This window comes from Heloderma suspectum, chromosome 5, assembly GCF_057233095.1.
Source record: "Heloderma suspectum isolate Gila_16-S chromosome 5, 16-S_ref, whole genome shotgun sequence".
Taxonomy (NCBI): domain Eukaryota; kingdom Metazoa; phylum Chordata; class Lepidosauria; order Squamata; family Helodermatidae; genus Heloderma; species Heloderma suspectum.
The window spans coordinates 34100606-34116196 of NC_139462.1; positions in this window are offsets into that span (position 1 = coordinate 34100606).

A 15591-nucleotide genomic window follows, 5' to 3' on the forward strand; every position below is an offset into this window, starting at 1 on the left:
CTCAAGGAATCCTTTTAAGACATCCTTTTTTATCTTCTAACATGCTTTGAGGAAAAGGAACTGGGCACATTTTTACCCCTCCCATTGCTTCTAAAACACTAAGTGGACTTTAAAACTTGATTTTAAAAAATGCAAAACACGCTGAAGGGTTAATGAGCAAGAGGGGCACAGCTTGTGCTTTTCAATTTCAGATGGTAAACAATAGTTTGCTCTTGTTCAGAAATGTCAACATCTGAGCATGCAAATATGAAAGAATCTGCCAGGAAAACAGCAGGGCCATCGCTGATCACTGTGGAGCTGGCTTTGTTGACCCTCTTTCTAAATTGTGTTACTAGAGCATGGGCACATTGATTTTTAAAATTCCAGATGTGCTCATCAATGTACCTGATCCTTACAAATTGTGCGGCAGTCATATACACAGCCCCCACTAACTTGGCCACACACGAGATGCAGGAAATCCAGCGCTGCTGCACACACAGCACAATCTATATGTTAGGTGGATGGGTAACATCAGCACGTAGAAACTCCAGCATGTTATTTTCCACCTCCCCATAGATGTTGTTTTCCTTAGCTCTGTTTTAACACTAAAGTGCCAGACCAAGTGTGCCAAAAGCTCTCCTGTAGCCATACTCTCAAAAACTATTTTTAAAATACAAGGTTCTCAAGACCATCGTATCTCCCTAGGATTGATCCTGGCAAGGTTTCGGACTGTCTTTTTTAACATCTGCACAACAGCCAGAAATTCGATGGTTCAGGCAAAAGAAAATGATGGTGCAGCATCTAATACTTATTTTTCATGATCAAGCTGCTCCTTCTGTCCTCAATAATTTTTTGAAAATCCTGCATGCTCCTATATCTCAAGCTGCTCAACCATTTCACGTGTGGAGAGAGCAAACAGGAGCTTGCCAAGTGCAGGATATTCTTCACAGCAGGGATATCTTAAAAATTCAATCTCTCTCTTTTTGTCATACACCAACACAGATCATGTTACTTTGTTATGCTACTTACATTCTTTCACAAACATACTTGTGTATGGTTTCTAGTCTTTTTCGCACCTGCTTTCACAGTACATTCCGCCACTCTCTCTCTTTGTACGTGGCTGGGAAGCATGCCCTACTGGCCTACTCACCTCTTTCTATCACCGATTACTTCTGCAGTCCTTCAGAATACCCAGTGTTTCTTCCACAGATAAAGGCTTGTAGAGGGAGGAACACAGGTTGCAGTTCAGCCTCTGTGTGCTGGCAGATAGCCCAAGCCATGTGCAATTTCTAGGGTCAAAGATCGGCCACAGTTTGCCCCTCCCAGCTGTGGTTTTAGCCTCCTTTTTCTTCCCAAAGACAGAACTAGAATGAACTAGGCAAGGGAATAATTATAATTCCTCCTGCTACATCAGCTGCTACCTTTCCTCATATTGCATAGTAAGCAGTGTGTGGTTATGCCTCTGTGTTGAGAAATAACTGATTTGCCTTCTTTCTAAACAAGGATCCTGAAGTGTTTTCAGCCCGATACACAGGACCAGTTCTCTTCCATTCCCACAGGTGTTTGCTTTCCCGAGCCCTCTCCTCTATCCATAGGAAGATAGCAGTTTAATTTTTGGGGCTGGCCTCAAAATATGAAGGTGGAGATTAAGAGATGGAACGGCAACAGTGAGAGGATTGCCAAAGAACTGCACTCATTCTTTAAACATGTGCTATATGCCGCCAGTTAAGCTGCCAGCAACTCTGCAAATTCAATTTCCCCTTCTTGTTTAAATGCTCTATCTTTAGATCATCCTCCATTTCTAGCAAGTCATTACTTCAAAGGAGATTCTTTGAATCTGCATGGAAATAACTACAGTCACTTGTGCACAGATTCTTGTGAAAAGTGCCTATGTTTAATAAATTGGCTAAAAGTCAATCCTGATTTCTCAGAATACAGTACAAGATGCAAAACCGCAGGTATGAGCCTTCAGTCCACTGGAAAATCAAGTCTGAGCTGGGAATCGGTGTTTTGCAGCACTGGTTCTGCAGTTTTAAGGCATATGTTCAGCAATTAAATGCCAGAGTGGGCCTTGAGGGCGTGCATACAACTGATCTGTCAATGCACTCAGGGCTTTCTTCTCAGGGTGAAATTATATCTTGCACACAAGCACACGTAACGAAACAAAACCCCAATGTCCTCTTCCAAGGAAAAGCAGTTTGGGGAAGGGGCAACTTGGAGCAAAGAAGCGGCTGGAAGAGGGAATGCTTATCCTGTTTTCCACCTGCAACATTTCCACTGCTCCTTCCCCCAACCCATGTTTTTGCCTATGGGGGTTCCAGGCACAGGCTTCCATACATGTACTTGTGTGGCATGTAATTTACCTTTGGACTCGGCATGTTTGAGGAATCGGCTCCTAAGGCTTAAGGTTTGCTGCTGCCGCTGCTGTAAAAAAAAAACACCCACCCCATCCCCATAGAAAAAGCTGTGAATTCTTGCATAGCAGGATTGATTCTTTTCAACTATAGCCATTATCTTCAGAGTACCTGAAAATGTCCAGATGTACCATAACAGCAGATAATAGCAGAAATTTTCAATCTCCTGTATGTCAAGCAAGGAATGTTTTGTAAGAAGGGACAGCTGTATACCACTGGTCCTGTATTCTAAGTCTGATTGAACTCTGCTGTTGCATCTACAAACCTGATGAAAGTGGATTGAGCCGTGCCGTGGCTTGAGCAGAGAGCTAAAAAAAGTAATGAATCAATGTTGGTGGACTGCAACTCCCATCAGCCCTAACTAGCATAGCTAATGCTCGTGAGAGATGATGGAAGATGCAGCCCAACAACCTCTGGAGGGCCATACATTCCCCATCCCTGTTGTAACCACCTTTTAAAAAACATTTATTGGCTGACCTATTAAACTAGCATTCTCCAAACCGGTGCCCTCCAGGAACCTATCTACATGGGTCCTAATTCGCCTCCCAGACGATCGTGGCACATGATACAAGCCCCTCTCTGTAGCTAGTGCAGTTTTTCATGCCATAAATCCAGCTTTTTTGCAAACTGATTTTGTGATGGATTTTCCCCGTCGTGGCAGCTTCAGTGTGGTTTGGGGAGAGGGGAGCACTGATTGGCAGAACAAAAAGTTGTGTCAGAGAGAAGGGTCAGGAGAATTCCTTTGCTTTGAATCTCTGGACCAACAAACCTGCACAGAAGTTCCATGAGTAAAAGGTGAGTGCCCCCCAAGTTACCCTTACTCCTACATGTCTACTTGGAAGTAATTCATTGCCTTCAATTATACTTCAGTGAGCACCAAAGCAGGGAGAGGGGCAAGAAGCAAGCCTCCGCTCATTCGCTGCACTGCACCTGCACAGTTGATGGCATTCCGTTCTACTCACGGGACTCCGCCCACCCAACCCCAAACTAATGCTGTTTCAGCAGCCATTTGGCCCATAAAAGTGGGGGTTTGTCAATGTATACACCACTTTACTGGCTCTGCAAAAGGAGCTGATTCGATTTCCTGAAAATCTGCTTTTAAATGGAACGCGTTGGAAAGCAGCTCTGTGTAGATGGGGCCCTGATGTGTTGGACTACAACACCTCCCAGCATACTCCAGCCAGCATGGCCAATGGACAGGAATGCTGGGGGTTGTAGTCCAACACATCTGGAGGGCACCAGGTTGGGGAAGGCTGAGCTAAACTGAGCCAAACTAGAAGACTGCTGGCGCACGCTGTGATTCTGTGAAAGCCACAAGAACAGACTGGTCCAGTTGGTATAGGTATCATCCTTAAATTGCATGTCCACTTATAAATGTGTTGGGGGATTGGACATTTCTGTGGTAAGTGAACGTGAATCCTACCTCATTTTCAACATATGAATTGGGCCCTTAGGTTGACAGAATACAACCTCAGATGGTTATTTGTCAAATAGCTACTTCCACTATCTCCCATTTGATCAGCAACTGGCTCTGAAAGCTATTTAAACATTTCATTAAATAAATGAGCTATTTGCTGCTGTAGAGGTGCAGTCTGCTTGTATTTGCCTAATGCTGAAAAGTTCAATGCCTGGGCAATTCCAGCAGGAATTATTTTCTCTTTCCAATCCTCTTCAGAATGAAAATCCTTCTGTTTGGTGGGCTAGCTAAAGTGTTTCCTCAAAGACTGATACTCTCTCACCCGCTCACCCCCATGGCTAAGAGATTTTTTTTAAAGCTGCATGTTATTTGAAAGGAAGCGGCAAATAAGGCCAAAGAAGTCGTGTAGGCTGAGTGATGTGTATGCAGCTTATCTGATCAATCCACTCACCAAGGAGCAATTTTAAAAATTCTGCCTATGGTACATGCCCAAAATATCTGGAAATTTTACCTCTTTCCCCTTAAATCTATGGTGAATGTGATAAACAATGTTCCTTGAAACCAATAAGACTCTGGCATAGCACAAGACTGATTTGCTGCTTTCTTACATATTGGTTTAACCATGTGTCAGCATCAGCATCTGGCTACTACAGAATGAACCATAAATGTAAGAACCATGGGCAACCAGGAGTTTGCCAGGGTCTTCTACGGGGAAACCCGTATGTGTAATTTGGCATGTGTAGCAGCTGAAGTTGCCTGGAAAGATGAACCATGAGTTGGGCTCCAGGCTTTTGGGATAACCGTGTATCTTCTTTTACAGAGGACAGTCATCCATCTGAAGGGCTGCCAGAGAACTGTCCTCTGTTTGAAACCATCCTTGATTTGAAAGGCTGCCCTGTCTAATTCCAATGAAAAGAACCATAAAAACTGTTGTGCATCAACTCTTAGCACCTGGACAGGCAGGCTAAACAGGCAGGCACACTGGTCACCTGGTCACGGCCTTCCTCACTTTAGTGAGTTAAACAAAATTGCTATTTAAATGATAATAGTCTTTTCTAAATGTGCCTCTATACATATAAATTAGCATATGTGCATTTTATGCAAATCACTGCCTTCTTTTGTCCTCTTGGTGGCGGGGGGGGGGGGAATAAGCATTGCCTCTTTATTTGGAGATTTGTAAGTGGCCACCCTACCACCTTAGCAAGTGTTTCTGGCTCTACTCAGATTTAAATCTATAGTGTTCCATTGGGGTGTATTGACCTAATGTTGGAGTCACTGTGGTGTTTGTTAAGAACCAAGATGGCTAGAACCAGGAATCTTTGGTGTTCGGTACAGCAAGCCCAGTGATCAGAACAGCAGCTTTGAATACCTTCCTAGCAGTGATTTACTCTCAGGCTGCAGCCTATCTCTGCCTACCCAGGCCAGCCATGGGGGCCTCCTGGTCAGGAAGCATTAAAGACTTCCTGCTTAGCCTGGAACCTTGTCTACCTGGGGGGGAGAGGTGGAGCCTGGGGAAAGGGGTATCTGGGGAACCCTGTAAGGCTGAATTGGGACCCCAGGAGGGCCGGATTTGGCCACAGGCCTGAGGTTCCCCACCCCTGCCGGAAGTCAATTGCACAATCCTTTTTCTGGGAGTACTTCCAGACAGAGGAAGTGCTACCAGTTAGAAGACATTGCGCAGCTATTCTGTTTTTTCTCTTAATGGATTTTCTGCTGTAAGAAAAAAGATGTAAGAAGTAGAGGGAAAACATGGGAGGCTCACAAGTGGAAGACGACCATGTTTGGGCTCCTGTAAAATTCCCTGGATGAGGCAGTGCAATTTTGCAATAAAGGCCTTGTCTGGAAGCACCCTTGGTGATACTGTGCCAAAACAGCACATAATTAGGTGTGTATCCCATGGAAGCAAATGGGACTAATCATCTGTAAGGGAATTGGCATACCTGCGTCCCTTTTAGATGTAGAGATAAACAGTGACACAGTTCTTGGAATCTTGGCTTACAACATAATAGCATTAAGGCAACAGGTTTCAGCCAACCACTGCTTCTAGTTTAGCAAGTTCCACCTCTTTCTGGGTGGGTATCACAAGAAAGACTTACCATCCCATTTCCTCTTCTCATGCAATCACAAATGAATTTTTAAAATCCACAAGAAATCTTTGTTAGAATGAAACTGCATTAGAAGCACTTGTACTAGAAATGCTATTTAAAAAACCACCTTTGGTCCAAATTGGACACTTTTTTAGTTCATTAAGGGTGCAATCCTATGCGTGTTTAGACAGAAAAAAAGCCTTACAACTTCCACATTCCCCAGTCTGCTATGCTGGCTGGGGAATGCTGGGAGTCGTAGGACTTTTTTTTTCTGTCTAAACATGCATAGGATTGCACCCTAAGGCTGCAATACTATACACTCTTTCTTGGGAGTAAGTCCCATTGAACTCAATCAGCCTTATTTCTGAGTCAACATACAGAGGATTGCAGTGTAAAAAGGTTTTCCAAAAATCAATGACAACCTTTCAATTGATTGATCTAACTGATTAGAGCCTGATTAGAGTAGAGCCTTCAGTGTGGTGGCTCCCCTTCTGTGGAACTCCCTGCCTCTGGAGGTCAGGCAGACACCAGCATCGTGTTGTTTTCAGTGCCTGCTAAAGACACCTTCAGTGCCTGCTAAAGACACCTAAAGACGATCGCCTTCCTTGATTGACCAGCCATGGTTTTTATTGATAGTCAGTTTTGGTTTGTGTGGGGTTTTTTTTAAAAAAAATATGGTGTTTTATTCCTTTTATGTTTTATTGTTCACCATTCTGGAGTCATTTAGATGTGGAACAATATATAAATGTTGTAAATAAAATTAATTAACTAATCGATTAAGGGAGCAATCCTATGGCTGCTAGTCAGCGGCTAGATGTCCATAGGATACGCTGGTTTCCTGGAACTGACCTCAGAGCCCGCGCTCCAAGGTCAGTTCCCTGAGGACCAACCTCTCCTGCCCCCCACGCTGCCTCGCAGGCAGCTCACAATGGCCCCATGCTCTGTACTTGGAAGAGGAGCACAGAGCGGTGAAAACAGGGCGTTCCTGGGGGCGTTCCAGGGCAGGGAAGGCAGAAATGCTGGTGCGACACATCGAATGTGCCGTCCGGCAGCCGCTTCTCCCGCTCTGTCTTCCCGCAGCTCGACAGCCGAAATTGGCTATCTAGCTGCAAATGCAGGGTGGCTGAAGTGCAGAGAGGACGATCCCCTCCACACTTCTCCTGCCCTGCATTGGATAGGCAGTCGCCTCCAAGTTCGGAGGTGGCCACCTATCCTGGTAGGATTGCCCTGTTAACGTTGCAGCTAAAAAATTCAAAAACAATAGAGGCATTGCTGGATGTCTTTGCCTCTCTATCCAAAGTTAAGATTACCTTTTCCACTACAATAGTTATATGACAAACATGTCTTACATGTACAGTATTTTCAGAAACAGAGTCCTGTTTCCAATATCCCATTGTTCCATGCAGACTGGGAGCAGTGGGAATTTCTGTCCAACACATTTGGAGGTTACCAGGTTGGGGAAGTCTGCTCTAGAATGAGGATGGCCTCAACGGACCATGGACTTTATTTTATTTATTTATTATATGTTTAAGCCGCCCAATAAACAACATTGTCTGGGAGGATTACAACAATTAAAAGACTAAAATACAAACAGTTAAAAATATAAAATGCAATATTTAAAAGAATAAAATCCTGTCCTCTTGTGCAGTCCTTAAAAAGTATTTGCATGAACTACTTTTTTAAAGGTTAAACATTTTAAAGATTGATTGAGTGAACTGGAAATAGGACAGTGTTTCTGAAATGACTGTACCTGTAAGATGCGTTTGATGTGAATGCAACTCCTTGGCCTTCGAATAGATTTAACCTAAAACTGGGGCCACATAGAAAAACAGGGCAGATGTGCTTCAAGCTCTGACTCCACTCTGCTCACGTGCTACAGTGAATATAATTCCTTCATGAGTTTCTAATGCAAATCTTCAACATAATCAGACTAAAAAATATCTTCACAGCTGTGCTTGGACTGTCAATTATTAGCCCCTGTGGAGCCACACAGCTCCATACTGAAGGGCGCAATGAGGTTTTAATGGAAAGAATTTAAAGTTCTTTATCCCATGTGAATGAGATAGTGGCCTGGTGCATACATAATCCTTAACCCTAACCTCAGTTTGTTGCCTTAGTCCTGGTTAATGTCCTAGATATACAATGAAACAAAGGCCTGGTTCACACATTGCGCTAAGTCATGGTGTGGTTTGTTGAAATCTGTTTTGTCATTATGTATGAACTTATCCCTGCAAACAAACCATAGTTTATTAACCAGATATAAAACATAAATGGAACCCATGGTTTGTTGTTGCCGTACGATGTCTGGCTTATTTAAACAATGGCATTTCGTATTGTCTAAACCCAGAGCCAGATCCCTGGCTTATTTGTGATGCTGTCTGTCCTGAAACAAAGGTGCTCGGCAAGAGCAGTCTGAAAATGAAACCCCTCGGAAGGCTGGCAAAATTGGCAGGAGAGAAACAAATTGGAAATACGGGAAACAAGCCACAGTTTGCTTGTCTGCAAGACAATTCATGGCTAAATCAGCAAACCATGGTTAATATAAACCATGACTTAGCATTATGTACTAACACAGCCATTAATGGTTAAGCTTGTTGAGCTAAATCCTGTCTTCAGAGAGTATTTATAGGGAGACAGCAGCAAGAACTGCATGTCACCATGCAAAAAATGCCAAAAAGGGAAATGCCATTAACCATGGTTTGCTCAGTGCAGATGGCGTGCTTACAAATGGTTAAGAGAAACTATGGTTAGAAATCTCACTTTAAATCATGATTTCCTACCATAGTCTGTGGTGGCCAGTCCTTAACTATTGTTTATGTATTCAGATAGAACACTGAACCATGATTAGGCATTAGCTCTGTCTAGGGCCAGTGTAACTTCAATACATGCAGCACTTATTTTCTTTCACTAGGCGATGAATATTTTCCACCAAAACTAAAAGGCTGAATCAAGAGTGGCAGAAGTTCCCGTATAAGCATCTTCATTTTAAAAAAAGCGGGGGGGGGAGGGAGAAATAGTAGTTATGACTCAGCAGCCATAATAGGGAATCTGAACTTTGCTGAATATTTAAGCATCAAAAGCTTAATTTTAATAATGTAGCTTCCTTATTATGCCTGCTAAGTCATCATACCCACCATTGTATTTCTGCAGTACCTTGCACAGATGTAGGAGCATTCATATTCCACCAAACTCATTTGTTAGCACTTCCCTGGACCATGTGTCAGCAGATAATTAAGCATGGTCACAATGCTGAGTAACTTCTGACCTGATGTGGGAAAGCTGCCTTGGGGGAGGGAAATGCCAAAATGATAGCTACCTTATCAGGGCAGAAATTCTGTCTCATGTCCCCTGATTTGTATTTCGACAATGCTTGCTGTTTTCTAGTTAACATCTCCACCATGCATTCAATCAGTCTTTCTCTTTTTCCTGGCATGGAAAGGCATTTTCTGTTGTTCTGGTGTGAGCAGTTATTAACTAGACACATTTGTGCTAAGAGAAGGCCTGATTAGCCTCTTTATCACAAGATATTACAAACTAATACAGTTATAGGTAGAATGCAAGTAAACACAATCATTTCCAGCCTGATGAAAATTTTCAGAAACCCAATTATAAGAACTCAGCCTAACACTTCCGATACATGTTTAAGGATTGCTGGCAAACCTCGATGTCCCCTTACCGATCTGGCTTCTTTGTCTGCATGGCCTTCAGGCATTAAAACATTTCTAAATTGCACACTGTTCACCATCCCATGAATGAACACATCACAATGTATCTATAGAAAAACTAGGAAGGAACAAAATTCTTCACGCCAGATCAGAATATATTTAATGAAAGATTTAGATAGACAAAGAAAGCGAAATTACAAGCTTCATGTGTAAACAACTGCTGAAGGAAATCCACACATACACACACATACCCCTACTGTGATAAGTTCCAACAGGGGAAAAGGGGTGGGGAAGGATTTTAAACTTTCTTGAATTTTTCTCTAAATCATGGCTACTGTGATGTAGAAAGTAGAAGAGAAGAGACCAGCTTTCCCCAACCTGGTGCCCTCAGATGATTTTGGACTACAACTCCCATCATCCCCAGCCAGCATGGCTGATGGGTAAGGATACTGGGAGATGCAGTGCCAAGTTGGGGAAGGCTGCTCTATTTTATTCTGCTTTCTCAATCAGCAAACCATTAGTTTCATCCACCAAGGCAATGAACCAGGTTGCCAATATTGATATCACTCGCTTATGCGTGGTGGACAGCAGAAGTTCACCCATCTTTCCTGTCCACCTGGGGCAGTTCTGACACATGTGGCCATAATGTTAAAACAGGCATACATGGGTAAAACCCAGTGCCTGTATGCCTAGATCACATGACCAACTCCTGTATTTTACGTAGGATGTTGAATGTGAAATCTTGGACCACATGTGTTGATTTTCCATGTGTATAACTTTTCAAACATTATGCCCAAGCATGGATATCCAGGGACATCAGAGACAGGACAGATGCACTGGTGGCGGGAAGATGCATTCTCACCTCTGCTCTTCATCACATATATGGGAGTGATCCAGAGAAGAATTTAATTTGATCCAGCCCAACGCCTGGCTCCTTTTCAAACTTATTAGGATCATCATTACCCCCAGTTCCATGACAAAGCCTACAGGGGCTTACTAGCAGTTCATGACAAGACCAACGGACAACCAGGGAACATGAAATGATGCCCCAGAACTGGACTGGAGCCAACAGTGATCCTAAGTAGCCTTGGAGAGAGCTGTGTGAACCAAGCCCTGCCTCCTTTGAGGAAAATGGTTTGGGATTAAAGGGGCTGTTCTCTGTTCCAAGGTACTCAGACAGGGCTGGGGTCTCCTTCTGCCCCTGAATTTAGTGGTCCAACAAAGAGGTGCCCTCCTGATCTCGAAGTGGTTCCAGTAGAGTAATCAGGAAGAGGATGGGTTCATGGCTACATCCTCAGCAGCAGAGAAAAGAGGTGTTGCTGTTCACTGTGGCACCTCTTTCCTGCAAGATTCTAGTGCTGCCTTAACCAACCTGGTGCTTTCCAGATGTTTTGGGCCACAACTCTCAGGATTCCTGAGTACTGGCCATGCTGGCTGGGGCTGATGGGAGCTGAAGTCCAAAACATCTGGAAGGCACCATGTTAGGGAAGGCTGGTCTAGTGAGATAGTTACTTCAACTTCAAGAGCTCCTCTTGACGCATAAAACTAGTCCCTCACATCTTCTGTCTCTTTTGACTCCCTCCTCTGATACAGAGCAGTCTGGGTCCCAAGCCATTTACTTGATGTAACATAGTAAAAGGCCTGCTCTAGATTTCAGCTGTACTGAAGTTGAAACAAGTTTTAGCTTCACCTCCCCCTTCCCCAGAAACACATATTGTAGCATTCTCTGTCTCCCTGTCAATCATTTACAATAGAAAATGTTTAACTGATGCATTCAAATACACATGAAGGCACCTTTCTAAAACAGAATTTGTGGAAACTGGTCCAAAATATCTTAAGTAATAAATGAGAATTAAACACACCCCATCCCCAACAACACAGGAGAAGATTTGTGGGTATCAAACATTGTCTGAGAATATAAATTATTTCAACTTCAGCCATTCATGGTATCTTATGATTTTTTTTAATGGCACTCCTAACAAATGAAAACTGGAAATATTTGACATTTGAAAACAAATCATCTTTAGTTTGGTGATTTGCAAAGTCTTGAACCAAAGACCTTGCACTCAGTGAGTTGGTAAACCTGTGTTTGGACTATACCAGTTCAGACTGCAGCAGGTGCGATCTCACTGAACTGAATGCTGTACCACATTTTTTAAAAAAAATCCTTTTACATAGAATACTAGATTTCAGGCAGAAGATCCTAACCTAGCTTTCTCCCTAACATGCTAGCTTTCTATGTGTCAAAATCTCTTTTTCTATACAGTCAGGGCCAGAAATATTGGAACAAAGATAACTGTTTTGGCAGTTGGCCTCCGTGTACCACCACATTGAAGTTGAAAGGAAACACACCCAGATGGGAGCGAAGTCAGGACTTTATTTATTTATTTTATTAAATTTATTAATCGCCCATCTGGCTGGTCACCCAGCCACTCCGGGCGATGTACAACACACCATAAAACAATTTAAAACAATAAAATTCTACCATAAATTTTTTTTTAAAATACCCTAATCCACCCCAAATGTCTGCCTGAACAACCACATTTTTAATGCACGATAGAAGCTCATTAAAGAAGGGGCATGACGGAGTTCCCTAGGGAGGGAGTTCCACAGAGTGGGGGCCACCACAGAAAAGGCCCTCTCCTTCGTCCCCACCAGTCTAGCTGTCCTGGCTGATGGGACAGAGAGAAGGCCATCTGAGGCTGATCTTGTTAAGCGGCCTGTCTGTTGTTGCTGGAGGCGCTCCTTAAGATAGGAGCGCCTCCAGACTTTCAGCTGTAATTCAAGGGGTTTGACAAAAGTGGGGCACTAACCATTCAGGAAGGACAGCCAGTGGCACACACACACCCATCGTTGGTGGCTCATAAGTAATGGAACCAACATAACAAACCAACATCATTTCAAACTTAAGGATCGCCTTTAATACCTGGATGAAAATCCTTTGCAGTCAATGACTGCCTGAAGTCTGGACCCCATGGATATGACCAAATGCTGAGTTTCCTCCCTCAAGATGCTTTTTCAGGCCTTTACTGCAACTGCCTTCAGCTGCTGCTTGTTTGTGGGTCTTTCTGCCTTTAGTCTTGTCTTCAGTAAGTGAAAAGCATGCTCTATTGGGTTGAGATCAGGTGACTGACTTGGCCAGTGAAGAACATCCCACTTTTTTGCCTTGAGAAACTCTTGGGTAGCTTTTGCTGTATGTTTTGGGTCATTATCCATCTGCAATATGAAGCGGCGTCCTATCAGTTTGGAAGCATTCGGCTGAATTTGAGCAGAAAGTATAGCCCTATACACTTCAGAATTTATCCTGCTGCTTTTATCAGCAATCTGGTCATCAATAAACACCAGTGACCTGGTTCCATTGGCAGCCATACATGCCCATGCCATAACACTGCCTCTACCACGTTTGACAGATGATGTAGTATGCTTTGGATCATGAGCTGTTCCTTTCCTTCTGCATACTTTTCTCTTCCCATCATTCTGATCCAAGTTAATGTTGGTTTCATCAGTCCAAAGAATCTTATTCCAGAACTGGGCAGGCTTTTTTAGGTGTTTGCTGGCAAAGGCTAATCTGGCCTGTCTGTTCTTGGGCGTTACCAGTAGTTTGCACCTTGTTGTGAAGCCTCTGTATTTACATTCATAAAGCCGTCTCTTGACTGTAGATGTTGACAATGACATGCCTACCTCCGCAAGAGCATTCTTGACCTGGCTAGATGTTGTGAAAGGGTTCCTCTTCACCATGAGCAGAATTCTGCGGTCACCCGCTTTAGTTGTCTTCCGTGGTCTGCCAGGCCTTTTGCTGTTGCTGAGCTTGCCAGTTAATTCCTTCTTTTTCAGGATGTTCCAAACTGTAGTATTGGCCACTCCCATTGTTTTTGCTGTCTCTCTGATGGGTTTATGTTGTTTCCTCAGCCTAATGATGGCCTCCTTCACTCGCACGGACACCTCTTTGGACCTCATGTTGGGAGTTCCAGTGCATTGCTACCAAATGCAAATGTAACACTCAGAACCACCTCCAGGCCTTTTATCTGCTTGATTGGTCATGAGGTACCCAGGAAACAGGCCCCACCTGGCCATGCAGCTGCTTGTCAGCCATTCATTCCATTACTTATGAGCCACCAACGATGGGTGTGTGTGTATGCCACTGGCTGTCCTTCCTGAATGGTTAGTGCCCCACTTTTGTCACACCCCTTGAATTACAGCTGAAAGTCCTGACTTCGCTCCCATCTGGGTGTGTTTCCTTTCAACTTCAATGTGGTGGCGTACAGAGGCCAAGTGCCAAAACAGTTATCCTTGTTCCAATATTTCTGGCCCTCACTGTATATAGGGAAGCATTGCATCACGTGGAGCCCTATCTACAGCGTGAAATGGTACGGCGTACATACAGGTGTACATACAGGTATACCCTCTCAATGAAAGCAGTGCTGGCTCCAGTCTTTGAGGGCCCTTGAGCAAGACACTCTCAATAGGCCCCCTCCATCTGTGAGTCCATCTTCTCACTGCCCTTGTCGCCAGCTGGTCTTGCTCCTCATCCTCTTTTTCATCATTGCTACCACTTACTTGTTTGACAGGCAGAGAGCCAGCGGCACCTACTCCCCCTCCTTCTCACCACCACCATTGTCTTAGCCAGAGCAAGAGGCAGTTGAACAAGCAGGTTGCTATGCTGAAGAGAAGCAATTCCGGGGCGGGGGGGGGGGGTGTCTTGTCAGTGGGCCTGACCATGCCTACCCTTGATACCAATGCAAAGACTACAGTACACTGACAAATGGTTTCTTCTTCCTGATTGTCATGCATATCCACACACACACACACACACACTCTTAAGAGAGACCGAAAGAACTGGGCATGTTTAGCCTTGAGAAGAGAAGACTGAGGGGAGACATGATAGCCCTCTTCAAGTACTTGAAAGGTTGTCGCAGAGAGGAAGGCCAGGATCTCTTCTCGATCCTCCCAGAGTGCAGGACACGGAATCAGGGGCTCAAGTGACAGGAAGCCAGATTCCGGCTGAGCATCAGGAAAAACTTCCTGACTGTTAGAGCAATACGACAATGGAACCGATGTCCTAGGGAGGTGGTGGGCTCTCCCACGCTGGAGGCATTCAAGACGAGGCTGGACAGCCATCTGTCAGGGATGCTCTGACTTGGATTCCTGCATTGAGCAGGGAGTTGGACTCGATGGCCTTGTAGGCCCCTTCCAACCCTACTATTCTATGATTCGATCATTCTATCACTGGGGGAGCTGGGGGTGGCGACGGCCAACAGGAAGCTCTGGCATGGGTTGGTCCATGAAGTCACGAAGAGTCGGAAGCGACTGACCACATAAACAACAAAAATGATTCTATCATACTAGAGCGTCAGCTAATAAATCTAGATATGCTGAGCTTTCAGCTATGCCCACTGATGCATCATATATCTTGAGCAAGAACACTGACAAATGATACAAAATCATTATACTTCCCTAAAAATCATGTTTCAGAACAGCTTGAGCTTGCTGTGAGCCTATTTATCATCAGTGACTGCTAGCTGGGAGTGGGTCACACACCCACATTGACTGGATCTTATTAATTTCATTGGATTCTGTATTCTTGTGTATACTGTGATGCTCCTACAGCTATCTCTCTTTGGGCCTCTATATGGCCCAAATGTTATATGACATTTTTTTCTTCTCCTTTTCTCTTGTGTGTGTATATATATGGTCACCATATATATATGCATGCTAGTTGAGCCCTTAGGTGACCACTTCATGAGTCTGACAAAGTGAGTTCTGTCTCATGAAAACTTCTACCATAATAAATGTGTTAGGTAAGGTCAGGGTTTTTCACAGATTTTAATGTGCCTGTTTAATTTGGGGTTCTGTATCCTTTGAAAAGCATATATCCCAACTGATTTGTCATTTGTTTTTATTTTCTACTCTAGTTAAGACTAATCATACTTTTTGGTTTGGATGAAATTTGTAACATGGTTAGTTGGAAATGGCAGCAAAAGCTGCCAATCTTCTCGCAGCCAGAGGAGAACGCAGGGAGAGCACATGAG